The sequence below is a fragment of the Thunnus maccoyii genome, chromosome 1 (assembly GCF_910596095.1).
Source record: "Thunnus maccoyii chromosome 1, fThuMac1.1, whole genome shotgun sequence".
Lineage (NCBI taxonomy): Eukaryota > Metazoa > Chordata > Actinopteri > Scombriformes > Scombridae > Thunnus > Thunnus maccoyii.
In genome coordinates this window covers 39,834,491-39,848,626 of record NC_056533.1, presented here as the reverse complement: position 1 = coordinate 39,848,626, position 14,136 = coordinate 39,834,491, and the positions used below count along the sequence as shown (strand labels likewise).

Sequence of the window (14,136 nt, the reverse complement as noted above, 5' to 3'; positions counted from 1 at the left end):
CAGAACAGCCTTCAAATCAGAGGTAACATTCATCTAGTCTAATCTAGGCTGCGGACGCACAGCTCCAATGTTGGAAAATGAAGGTTACAGATGCCAAAACACATGAACCCTTTGAACAGCAGGCTGTTTCCTGCATTTACAGGCTTTATACAGAGTCGCTGTATGTGTCTCTCAGGCTGCCAGATACTGTTTTATTTCATGTGATCGTCGTCATGTGAGTCGTTCTGTACATGCTTACAAGGTACATTTGAATTTAGTGGTTCTTTGTTTTTTATTTCAACAGTTTTATTAATAGAAAGACTCAAAAAAAACAAGAATACACTCGATCAGAACATTTGGAAGCTGATCAACAACATAAAGATGAACTTCCTCCACTCAGTAACATCATATGTATCATATATACATCATAATATATATAATAATATATATATATAACATCAAGTTCCTGCACACACACACGTATTAATACACCTTCAAAAAAACAAGAAAAACAAGACAAAAACAAACAGACAAACAAAGAACTGTGGCTCAGATATTTGTGGACCATTTGAAGCTCAACGTACTGTGAACGTCTCTGGTTTTAACAGCGATATAACATCTGTGAGCCGTGACGAAGAGGAGGAGGAGGAGGAGGAGGAGGGAGGTCAGGAGCAGCCAGAGAGGTGAAGGCTGTGACGCCGGACTGTAATGGAAGCAGTTTAGAAGGACGGAGCAGATCGTCAGGGGTTCCAGCGATATAAGAACCACGTTGATGGGACGTTCTGATCACTCTGATTGATCTGCTGATATTAATTGTGCTGTATCGGCCCAGAAATGATCAATACGCTGCGTTTGCTTGTCAACACTTCCTGTTCACACAGTAAAAACTTTTACTGGAGAGAAAAAAAAAATCAGAAATCTGATGATTCTTGAATGAAGATGTGAAGTTATGAGGAGAAACTTTTTTCTCGGATTACCGACGCTGATCCCTGAACACATCGTCACATCGGAGGTTCGTTACTGTCTGATGTGTGGCGTTCAGGTTAACGGAGACAGCAGGAACATGTCGTCAGCTTTTACACTGAATAAATAAAGTTATACACTAACTGAACATTGCAAATATATATTTTTATTATGAGTCTGCAGAAGAAGACGTCTTAAACTGAACAGAAGATCATTTTTATAACTGAATGGAGACGTTTCTCAGTAAAAACCAAAGTTCTGATATTAAGACTATAAAGAAAAAAATGTTTCACTGAAGGAGTTTAAGGTTTGTTTGTTAGAAAGGAAATTAATCCCCAAACTCAGCTTCATCCAATCAAGTCTGAACACACACACACACACACACACACACACACACACACACACACACACACTTGGGGAAATGCTTTAAAACAGTTTTTGGGTGAAATCCAAGCTGGGATTGGTGCTGACAGCGTTTGATAATTCACCCAGCGCTCTGACTTACAGGCTCACTTTGTAATGTTTTCACTCAGTCCCAAACCTGCTGCGCTCGTTAGTCTTTTAACACTCTCTCTGTCTCTGTCCCCGCCGCGTCTCCGCCTCGTCCTCCTCCGTCCACGTCGAGAGTTAAACGGCGAGAGGAGACGCGCCCGCTGAGCTGCACTTAATACATGTGTGTGTGTGTGTGTGTGTGTGTGTGTGTGCGCGCGCTGCTCTCGCTGTGATTGATGGCATTGTTTAAAGCCAGGGAGGCTTTGGAAAGCTTTGCTATTGTTTCAGCTCTTGGCGAGGAGGGTTCTTTAGAAAAACAAAACGAGAGGAGCAGGAGGAGGAGGAGGAGGAGGAGGAGGAGGAGGAAGAGGAGGAGGAGGACGAGCGAATAAAAAGAATTAGAAAACAAAACAAGAGTTGTCTTCACACTCGTCACACTCGCTGCTTTAAAAGCGTCCGGAGCCCCTGGTGATGGTGAATCTGATAGTTGCCTGTTGGGATTCCTCCGCAGCGCCATCCAAATCCCCCCCCCCCCCCCTCCTCCTCCTCCTCACACCCCCCACCGCCAACCAAACCACAGCTATCCGTGCCCACCCCACCCGGCCGGCCCCTGGGAAAGACGGGAGAACGAAGGGACAGAGCAGGAAAAATAAAACACACACCAGGAATGTACCAACACACAAACATGGCGTCGGCCCAGGCCTCTGCTCTGCTCCTCTGTTATTCTTACAAGATGTTTGGGGCTCGGCTCTGGTCACCCGGCCCGACACAAACCACAGAATTTGTGATATTTCTCCGGGTCCCCCCCCTGCCCCCACCCCCCGCCCCCCCCCGCTGTGGAGCCGCTGGGAATGTTTTGTGAAAACACAGCGCCGCAGGGCTCGGCAGGTGGTCCGCTACATAAAGCATGGCGAGCATGGCTATGAGGCCGGCTGGCCCCCGGGGGCCCCTGGGGGCCTCATCAGCACCGACCAGCGCTACGCCCCCGAGAGGGAAGAGGCATGTTGTTGCAGTCCGGTCCTGTCCACGCTGATGGATGGGAGAACATTTTCTTTCTGTTCCACATCAGGAAACAGGAAACAAAGTTATTAAGCACAACTTCGCTCATGATAAATGCTTAAAGTACATTTGAAAATATTTAGTAATTATATCTCATGCTTATACAAATGAATTCAGAACTGAGTCATGTGTAATTTCCAGAAAATGAGTCTTTTACCTTTAATTCTCCCAGAACGAAGGAGAGCGTCTGCCAACTTCTCCTATACGCTGCAGCGCAGGAAGTATGAAAATACTATCAAGTAAAATATTACTGAAGTAAAAGTACAGAAGTACTCGTTATGCAAAACGGCCCCAAACTTCATCTAATATCAGTTATTTATCGATTCGTTGATCGTTTAGTCAAAAAATCGTGAAAAAACAGTCGTCAGTCAAAGTATTTAGTTACTTTCCATCACTGCTGGACACATCAGCTGATATCCACCTGAAACACACATTTTTTTATGAATTCTGGACTCTGATCAGTAGCTTCTGTCTCCTGAGACAAACATACGTGTGCAGGTGTAAACACAGAGACGTTAATACCGGTGTCAGTGTGAGTAATATGATCACATGAGCCGAGTTTCAGTGAAGAAATATGAAACCAGACTGAAATGATTCAGAGTGACGACGATTATTGAAAAGATCAACAACTCATTTGGCTGCTGTCCCCCAAAAGGACGGAGGAGGTTTGGATACGCTGTGTGTGTGTGTGTGTGTGTGTGTGTGTGTGTGTGTGTGTGTGTGTGCAGACGATCTAATGGGAGACAGGTGAATAATTGGTGGATTAAGACACCGCCCTCAGTCTGGATTGGCTGGGTGTGGAGGGAATAAAGTTAAGTGTGATTACCTCGTCATTACACACATAAATACCCTCCGCAGTGTGTTTAAGCTTATCCACAGTCGTGCTGCATTATGACTGATTCCTCTTGAGTCCCCGCGTCAGACTGTCAAGACAGTCGTACGGCGGTCGCTAGGCAACGGAATAACAAGCAGGTTTTGTTAACCGCGGCGAAGAAACAACTGCATCCATCAGCTCTGAGAGTCAGATTTACTTTTGAGAAAAGAATAAAACTCTGCAGACGTTCTGACAAATATGAAGAGTTCACTACAGATCCTCTACAGGTGAGCCGGTTACCTGGTTACAGTCCACATAATGACACATCATGACATCATACCAAGTGAAACAAATAAACACACAACACACAGTGCAAAAACAAATCACCCTTCACCACAACTTTTATGTGCTCAGAAAACAAACAGTCATCGACCCTCCGAGCTTCACCCGCCTTAGTTACTGTCGCTATGCCTGTCAGTCTTTCCATCCGCCCACAAACCGAGGAAACTGCAGAAGAAGGAAGGGTCATGACGTCACACCCCGGCGTCCTGAGGATCCGCTCGGTTGCAGCTCTATTGAAGCCTGCGGGAGATGAACGGAGAAGTGAACAGTGAAAACCCAACATATCTACGTCGTCTGACCTTTGATGAAAGAAAAAGCCTCGACCACATGAAACAACACGACTTCAAGAGAACACTGACTGATTTTTCCAAATGTGCACAGTCGTTTATTTGGTCTCCAGATAGTATCCGAAGATGATTATAGGCAGACTTTACAGGGCTCCTGGTGAGTCAAATGAAAATGCTCACCATGGCAAATAAAAAATAAATAAATAGATAAATATTGTTGACAAAATCTGTATTCTTGATTTCTTCTCTCTTCCTTTTATTTCAACCCGAGGCTGCTTTATGATGATGGACAGATGCTGCGTCTCAAATCGCTTCACTTCTGTTCTTAACATTTTGAGTGCATAAGTGCGTTCACACTGAGACGTATGGGAAAATGCACTGTGAGTACTCGGATGGTGCACTGAAAACGGTCAAAGAGTTGAGTGTGGAACTATGGACACTTCTCGCTCTCAATGGCTGCCATCTTGGCTACGTAGCGGAAGAGGAGGGACCACTTTTCAAACTGGAAACGGCAGCCGGGTACGCTGTAACTACGGTGAACATCACCACATTATACAGATGTAAGTTATACATGTGTTTTTTTAGCACTAAGCACCACTATACTGTTGTTGGATATAAGCCATCAGGATGTTTTTTGGGTTAATTTAGCAGTCTGTAATGATCTGGTAGCGCAAACGTTAATGCGAATGCTAACGCTAGCTAATGCTAATTTGCGATCATCATTTCCAGTTAGTGCACAACGGCTGTATTTGATTTGAGACGACACTACTCTGACGAAATTCGCGCACTACGCCAGTAACATATAGTGTACACAGTGTACTGCATGAAAGTGTACTAACAGAAGTACGTGATTGGAGACACAGCTTGAGATAACAACAGCTAATGTTATAGTAACATCACATATTCTCTGATTATTAACTGTTGATGGTAGGCTAGAAACTAACCCTTAGCTGTTAGCATTAGCCATTTCATAGCTATCAAAAACTTTTAGTAACAAACTTAATAACACATCGTAATTATGAATGAAGCAACCTGTGCCGTGATGACATCAACACCTGAGCTGTGATCATTTAACTGGTCAGTTAGATTCTTTACGTTAACTCACGAGTTTAATCACTGACGTTAAACGGTAAGTTTTACCTTGTGAGTTAGTTAATTTACATTAACTGGTGAGTTTGTTCATTACTCAAGAGTTCCAGATTCCAGGCTAACATCATCATCCTCGCCAGCTGAAGGTCCAGATAGAAGACGTTGCTGTCGTAGGGAAGCTAGTTAGCCAGCGTATTATCGCTAGAGCTAACTGTAAATAAAATAAAGATCAGGACAGTTTAAATTCTGATACAGTATCATTTAGGACCAGCTTCTACACAGAGGATGTTCTGGCTTTCATTAAAGTGACCTGTAACCCCACAAAATAATCTTGTTAGCTAATATGCTATGCTAACTCTTGTCCTTGGAAGTAACACTAGGTTGTTGTAGTGAGTAGTGAGATGGAAACGCTAACGTTAGCAACTACTAAAAACATGCCATCATTTTTGTAATTTAGTCACAATTAACCTTAAAATGTTTTTATTCCTGAACATAAGGGCATTTATTTATTTATTTATTTATTTTCACTGAAATCACGATAAATCTGGCTTTTAAAGAGTCTTTTGCTGCTGATGAGTAGTTGAAAAGTTGATGTATGTTTGACAGCTTTTTCCTTGTGTCCCTTCATGCCAGACGCTGCTGAGCAAACTTATCGAATATTGTTGATCATGAGCCAAGATTTTAGGCACAGCACTGATTGTATTAACTTCCAGAGACTGTAATGTCATTATTGTGTCAGTTAAACATAAACTGTACCCTACACAGGCAGCAACAGACGGATGGATGTTCACTACATCCAACCACAAACAGACGAATGCTGTCAGGTCCGAGCACAAACTGACACTCAGAGCTGAAATATGTCTCAGGATTGCTCCTCTTCTTCTGCGTAAACACGCACAACTGTACTCATCACACTCAGTTCCTCTCTGGACTTCCTTTTGTTTCAGCGGCCAAACCCCGGGAAGTAAACTCTTAAGTCCTCGTGTCTTGAAGTGGAGAAGAAGAACAACAGTTGAGTCTGGAGCCAACGAGACAGATGGGATCTGGAAACGAGGAATTTCTGTTTCATCCCTGTTTTCACCCAGAAAGCAGTGCATAAATAAATACGAACAACAACACAGCAAAGACAGAAATGTGAGTTTTATGAAACCTGTCAGCGGACTGAAACTGGCTGAGCGACGAAACCCAAAAACATCCAGATGGAGCTTTAAGTCCGACGAATTAACGCCTCAGTTAGCCTTCCTGTGAGCCATAAAACCACTTTATATAACTTACTTAACTTAAAACCATGCTGGGTCCTGAGTGTGGCATTTTGGATGATCAAACATACATCTCTTCCTGTCTGTCTCCATATTGCTCTGATAGTTTCTACGACCCACAAACAGTGAAGCACAGTTTTATATAACCGGTGTGGTTGCTACTCGCACAAAGTCACATTTGATTGGATGAACTTTTATAAACGCCCCTGAGTGCAGGATGCGTCAAACATTTGAAACTGTTTTACAGGAACAGGAAGAAGAACTAGAAGCTAACACTAAGCTAACAAAACTTAGAGGGTAACTTAATTCATAGCTTTATCTCAAAATGTACGAATAGAGACACATGCTTATCAAAAACTAAAGGAGAATTATATCATTAACTAAAGGAACACTGACATTTTGGAAAGGCCTTGGCTGAGATAAATACAGGACATGTTTAGCTTAGTTTAGCACAAAGCCTAGCTCTTTGAAAAGAGAAGAAATCAGCTTCCAACAACCCCAAGCTTGTCTGATTACTGTTGTATCTTGTTAGCTTATAAGCTAGCAACCAATCCAGAAGCTAGCTCTAAGCTAACAGAGGATAATACATAGCTTTATTTCAAAATTTACAAATTGTCATCGCTGAAGACATATTTAGCTTGTTACCTAAAGGATCGCTGATGTTTTGGAAAGTCCTTGGCATCCAATACAGAGATAAATCCATGGTGTGTTTAGCCTAGCTTAGCACAAAGACTGGAAGCAGGAGGAAACTGTTAGCTTAGCTTCATGGAAAGAGAAAAAAATCCACTTTCAAACAACTTCAAAGATGTGTGATTCACATGTTGTAACAAGCTAATCATTAATCCATCCAAGACCTATTAGATACATGAAAAATCCTCCTGCAGTAAAAGTACATAAGTATTATGAGCTTGATGTAGTTAAAGTATTGCAGTAAAAGTACATAAGTATTATGAGCTTGATGTAGTTAAAGTATTGCAGTAAAAGTACATAAGTATTATGAGCTTGATGTAGTTAAAGTATTGCAGTAAAAGTACATAAGTATTATGAGCTTGATGTAGTTAAAGTATTGCAGTAAAAGTACATAAGTATTATGAGCTTGATGTAGTTAAAGTATTGCAGTAAAAGTACATAAGTATTATGAGCTTGATGTAGTTAAAGTATTGCAGTAAAAGTACATAAGTATTATGAGCTTGATGTAGTTAAAGTATTGCAGTAAAAATAGTGGTTTGGTCCCTCTGACTGATATATTATTATATATGACATCATTAGATTATTAATAGTGAAGCATCAGTGTTAGAGCAGCATGTTACTGTTGTAGCTGCTGGAGGTGGAGCTAGTTTACACTACTTTATATACAGTTAGCTAGTTTAGTCCAGTGGTTCCCAACCTAGGGGTCGGGCCCCTCCAAAGGGTCAGCAGATAAATCTGAGGGGTGGTGAGATGATTAATGGGAGAGGAAAGAAGAAAAAACAAAGTTCTGATACACAAATCTGTTTTCAGTTTTTGGACTTTTTCTCTAATCTTTGATTTTTGCTGAAATATTGGATCATTTGAACATTTATTGAAATGAAAGCATGTGAGAAGTTTAGAGGGAAAAATCACTATTTGGTGGAGCTGTTAACAACTCATAGACATGTGAAATGTGACCCCGACTACACACTGCTTTTTGTAAGACGTCAAAAGACAAAAAGGTTGGAAACCACTGGTTTCATCTTTAACAATGTGTTGTATTTTAAAAGCTTGTTATATTATCCATTGTGTCAAATCTTCATCTGAAAAGTAACTAAAGCTGTCAAATAAATGTAGTGGAGTAGAAAGTACAATATTTCCCTCTGAAATGTAGAAAGTAGCATCACATGGAAATACTCAAGTAAAGTACAAATACCTCTAAACTGTACTTGAGTAAATGTAGTGAGTTACTGGACTTCTGCGAGCAGATTTCTCTGCTTCTAGTCTGAAACCTCATCTGAAATATCTGACTCTGGGGACAAAAGAGAAGCAGAGGATTTCCAAAAATGTTGGAATGTTTCTTTGAATGTTGTAAAGTGTTTAGTTAGCGCTGCAGAGTCCTCTCTGTGTCTCTGGCTGGTTGCCACTGTGGTGTCACTGTGATAATGTTTAGTTAACCACACATACTACACCACAGCTTCATTCATCACCCCCCCCCCCCCCCCCCCACACACACACACACACACACACACATACTCTTCTGTGAGACATGATGGGACAGGATCTGATGTGAGCTCTTCACTGACAGACTCACCTTTCAACACACTGTGTTTACAATAATAGACATTAATACGATACCTGCGTGTGTCACCTTCAGGTACAACACTGCTGCTCTGAGTCAGGCTGTGACGGTTTGATTAATCCACTTATTTTACATCTGTTGAAGATCATTTCTGGAATAAAATCTTAGATTAAACACGTCTGTCTTTTTCTTTAGTCGTCCATTTCACAGAGAAGATTTGTCATCATTTCAACAAATGTGTCAGTTTCTGCACTGAATAAAAGTCACTGTTCTCCCCCAAATAACAGCAAAATCTGAGTAACTTCTCCAGGTTTAGAACATTCGTGCCCCCCCTTTACACCTTGTTTTTCTTTGTAATACTACTAAACTGCATTCCTAAATATTAGGTATTATATTTGAGGTAATATTGTGCAGAGAGCCCAGTATTTATATTTATATTTATATTTGTATTTGAATAAAAGTGGAAAGAGGCTTAAAAATCCTGTTTTGTTTTTATTACGCTTTTAATTTTAGAAAATTAAAGTGTTACAATAAGTGTTCATGAATAAACTACCTTATGAAGGACGACGTCCCCACACCGGGTCTCTAACTGGAGTCTCAGATCATAGACGACTGCACTGACAGACCTCTACCTGTTTAAACACCCATAACACACAGACAGCACAGCCTGGAACATGTAGAAGAACTTCAAAGGTGATTCTTGCTTTGCACTTTTCATTTATTGCCTATTTTTTACAACTAGCTTTGTGGAAAGGAGAAGAGGAACAACAGGTTATGGAGAGTCTCTTTGGGAGCACTTTATCTCTGGGGAACACCCCCCCCGACTCCAGGACTGATGTCCAATTAGGAAATGTGCGACATGTAGCAGGTGGATGTGACGTCACAGCGGAGCAGAGGAGAGACGCTGAGATAGCGATGTAACCGACCTGCCCTGTTAGTTGATGGCCAGTTTAGCCGCCCTAATGTTACGTTCAGCAGGGCTGTTTGCTCGGTCTTACCGTTCATACTGTAATTAGCATCCTGATGACTTTTAGCGGTTTATTCTGAGTTAGATTGGTGGCAAAATGGCTGCAAACACACAAATAAGAACCAATATTAACACCAAACAATCAGCTGTTGTTAACAAACCTTTATTAACGTGCAACACAATAAAAACTGCTAATTTAGGTTTAATTTCCATTTATCTGATGTGACTGCAGGGCTAGCACTGGAATAATCCATAAATGCTCAATTTTCACCATATTAGCCCCAGTGATATTTTTAGCCAGCTAACATCAGCTAGTTAGCTAATGGTTATAGCTGCTAGCTTAGCCACAATAACATGTTTGCTTTGTTCCCTGTTTGCTGATTTTAAAACACTGTTATGTTATCTTGGTTTGCTAGTTTTGTGCTTTCTCCTCTAGCAGGTGTGTCCAGCTTGGTGCCCACGCCTGCTATTATTAATATTAGTCATATTACTATTATTATTATTGTTACTTCTTTCTCTCTCAACCCAACTGGTCAAAACAGATGGCGTCCACCTAGAGTCCGGTTCTGCTTGAGGTTTCTTCCTGTTAAAGGGGAGTTTTTCCTGCTGCTGATGGAGGATTGTTGTGTCTCTGTAGATGAAAGCGTTCGGTCCAGATGCTCCATGTGTCGGGATTCTGTGCTGTATAAATACAACTGACTTGACCAGCAGCTCTGTTGCACCACTGGCTGATATTTGCAAAGAACCGAGTGAAGATCTGGAGTAAGTTGAACTGTGACCCCCCGCAGTGTGACGCCGACACTTCGTATAAACTGACGTGAGGGTGGGGGCGGCAGCGGCTGGAGGATCAATGTGGATCAATGTGGATCAATGTGGATCAGTCCCAGACAGATAATGAGGGGAGTCGGTCGATCAGTGTTAACACCGATGTTCAAGCTCCTCACCGCACTTCAAAACACAAACACACACACATTCCTCACATAACTGACTGACAGGGACTCTGTGTGTGTGTGTGTGTAGGTGTGTGTGTGTGTGTGTGTGTGTGTGTGTGTAGGTGTGTGTGTGTGTGTGTGTGTGTGTGTGTAGGTGTGTGTGTGTGTGTGTGTGTGTGTCATTCTCTAAGTATTACCTGGTTGTACCTGAGGTGGGCGGGGCCGACGGACAGAGGTGTAAACACACCTTGCCGCACCACGTTTACATTCCTCACATAGATAACATCGATAGTCACACACACACACACACACACATACACACGCACGCACACGCGCACACACACTTACACACGCACGTGCGCACACGCACACACACACACACACACAGTACAGTAATAACTCGTCTTACAAACAGTTATTATCTGGCTCCCGGCCACAGACAGACACTTTGTAAGTCTTTTCATACAGAACACTTTACTCACATGGTTTACTCCCCCCCCCCCCCCCCCCCCCCCACACCCCCACTTAATGGAGCCGGCGGGGGTAAAAGCTTTGATGGATAGTCTCGAATACAATCCATCATGCTGACTGATGAAAAATGACCGTTGGCAGTTATAAAACAGTATTAAAGCATAAATCAGATAATTAAACAGAGTCCAACACACAATGACAACAGTACAGTTTTAACACTTTAACACTTTTTAACGCTTCATTTATAGTTTTACAGCAGAGTCACCATCATGTAAACAAACACAACATGACATCACAGCTTGATATCAACAGTGGAAGAAGTATTCACATCCTTTACTGAAGTAAAAGTATCAATACAGCAAAGTAAAAATACTAAGTAAGAATATAGAAGTATTAGCAGCTCAGTAACAGCACTCAGGCTGATACGTTCAACACATTTCATTACTAACACTGATGAGTCGCTGCATCAGCAGCATTATATTATTGTAGCTGCTTGAGGTGGAGCCAGTTTGAATTATTCTCTAACTCAGAGGTCAACGACCTTTTTAACTGGTTTAATGTCAGACCATATTTTCACAGACTGGCCTTTGAGGTGCTACTAAAACGATACGACCGGCAAAAAAACTGGTATTTTCTAAATATAATAATAAAGCTGAATCCACTGTGTACTCGTATGCAACTTTATTAGCAGCGTCTTCGTTACATTGCACCAACAACATAACACGAGTAACATCCTCTCTGCCCCCCCCAACGCTCTCTGGTCGCTATGGTAACGTGACTGAGACAAGCGTCTTGACATGCGTCAGTCAAGAGTAAATCATCGTTCAGACTTAGATAATAAATAAAACGGAAATAATATAAGTTATTTATTCTTTCTGTGCGGCCCGGTACCAAATGACCAACGGACCGGAACCGGTCCGCGGGCCGGGGGTTGGGGACCACACGGCTCTAACTGGTACCGGAGCTCAAAGAAACCAAACTTCACTGCTGTTGATGTGACAATAAAACCTCTTGAATCTCTTGAAGTGCTTTGAGAAGGTCACCAGATGAATCTGATGATTGATTTGGTCGGATTATTATTGGGTTCATTTTTCATAACTTTTATTTAATCTTTGCTTTTTTGTGAAATATTGGATTGAATTTGGGCCTCAAACAGTTATTTATCTGTTAAGATGTCTCTCTGGTGGAGCAGGAAACAACTGGTTTAATATTTAACGATGCAGTTTGATTTATGATCATTATTGATCATTATTTAATCTATAACTGTAACTAAAACTGTCAAATACATGTAGTGGAAATATAAAGTAGCATCAAATGGAAATACTCAAGGAAAGTACAAGTACTGTAGTTAAGTACTTGAGTAAATGTACTTTCCACCACTGCGTATTGATCAGAATGATGTCACTAAACATATTGATCCTCACTGGCTGATACAGAACAATTACAATCAGCGAAACAAGCAAAGTGATCAGATCAGTGGCTCAATCAATACATACATCACGTTTATTCACTTCACATGGAGATAAAATTAAAAATTAATACTGAATTATGTTAAATGTTCAGTGGATGAGAAGGAGCAGATGTTTACTGGTAACCAGTTGATGATATTTAACTACATTAACTGATAAAAACGTTTTGAAGGCAGGATTTATTTTAATAAAGTTATTTCACAACGTGACACCATTAACATCACTAAAGTCAGTGGTTAATACACAAGTGACGTGTTTGTGTTGCTGCCTCGTCGTCAGTCATTTAAAATGTAAATGAACATCAACTCAGTTCTTCTGATAAACTCAACGTCATGTTTCACAAAGCAGAAATCATGACGACTCTGAACCAGACGGATATTTGTGAGCGAGCAGTAAACTCTGGGATGTTAGCGGATGTTAGCACGAGCTAAAACAAGCAGATTGTTTTGTTTCAATCTGCTCCAGTAACTTTGCAGCCATAATGTCTGATTTCCGTGCTTGAGTGTGACTCGGTGTCGTTCAGTTGTGTCTCTGCATCGATGGAGCAGCAGCGGTTGTTTTCAGCAGGCTAGCATGTTAGCATTAGCTTGAGTGCACCCTGGTCATTTTCAGTGGCGTTTTGACCATGGATGTATTATAAGAGCTGGATACCGGACTAAAAATGGCGCCATTCAGTCCTCTAGGAACTGCTCGCCTGGCGCTTACGCCAAAAAAAGTTTCTAGCTTCCGGGTTTGCTTCCACGTTGTGCGGCCCACTGAATATGCGCAGTAGTGTTTCCCCCGCTGGCCCCGCCCACGAGCTCCCGCTGGTCCATAGACTTTACATTGTGATGACGTCACAGATTTTTAAATCACTTTTCTCGGCTGGAGGAAAGTTTAACAAACATAAAACCTCCATGGATCAAAAGTTCAGAACAGAAAGAGTCATCATTGACGTTGTTTGCAGTTCGAGGCGTCGTGTCAACAGTTTTACGGGCGTCTCTTTTACAGTGGTGGTTTATGGGGGATTTTTCGCTGCCACTGGCTGCAAGGCTAAGCAGTGGCGCCCTATCCAGCTCTTATTATACATCCATGGTTTTGATGCTTCCAGCTTCAGGAACAGTCGGTGTGGGCGGCGGCGGCGCTGCATAAGGTGAATATGCACCTGAGTGGGGCGTTAACCCAGGTGTGGGTGTGTGGAGGTCAAGGTTCAGCAGCAGGAATGTGAACCATCCTGTTGAGCAGATCGCTTCATTTAAGCTGTGACCAAACAACACAAACACATCGACAACAAAAACCCCTGCAGTCATGTGACATTAACACTAGACTGGATGTTTTTTTTTTGTGGGAATTGAACCAGCGAGCCTGAAACTGCTCATTGATAATAAAGCTCATGCAGTGTGTGATTCTTCAGTCCTTCACCGTGAGAGTCTGCAGTGTGTCAGCTCAGCGTCTTGAGGGGAAACATTCCTCCATCAGTGAGTTTCCCCTCAGGGAGCAGTGAGGTTCATCTGACCTCTGAGATCTTATCTGTGATCCACTGCAGAGCTGATCTCCACCGCTCTGCTCACACTCTGCTTCTCCCAACATTTATTTATTATGTTCTCATTTATAGCTCATATTTAACCTTTAATAAAATTTACTCCACTCCACTCTTCATTTTCTTGTCCTGAACTTGTCTGACTAGTAAATCTCTGGTTCCTGCCTGACGGACGACACCTGCTCTGAAGGAAGTACAAAGTAGCATCAAATGGAAATACTCCAGTAAAGTACAAGTACCTCA

At 41.9% G+C, this 14,136-nt stretch overlaps 1 long non-coding RNA gene across 1 annotated transcript; it reads right to left on the bottom strand.

Moving 5' to 3' along the window:
• Positions 1-2,419: 2,419 nt before the first annotated feature.
• Positions 2,420-5,164, bottom strand: LOC121903884. Its single transcript, XR_006098127.1, has 3 exons — positions 5,077-5,164; positions 2,651-3,889; positions 2,420-2,489 (listed from the first exon to the last, which is right to left on the bottom strand). It is a non-coding gene; the product is annotated as an uncharacterized LOC121903884 (long non-coding RNA).
• Between the last annotated feature and the right edge of the window lie 8,972 nt (positions 5,165-14,136).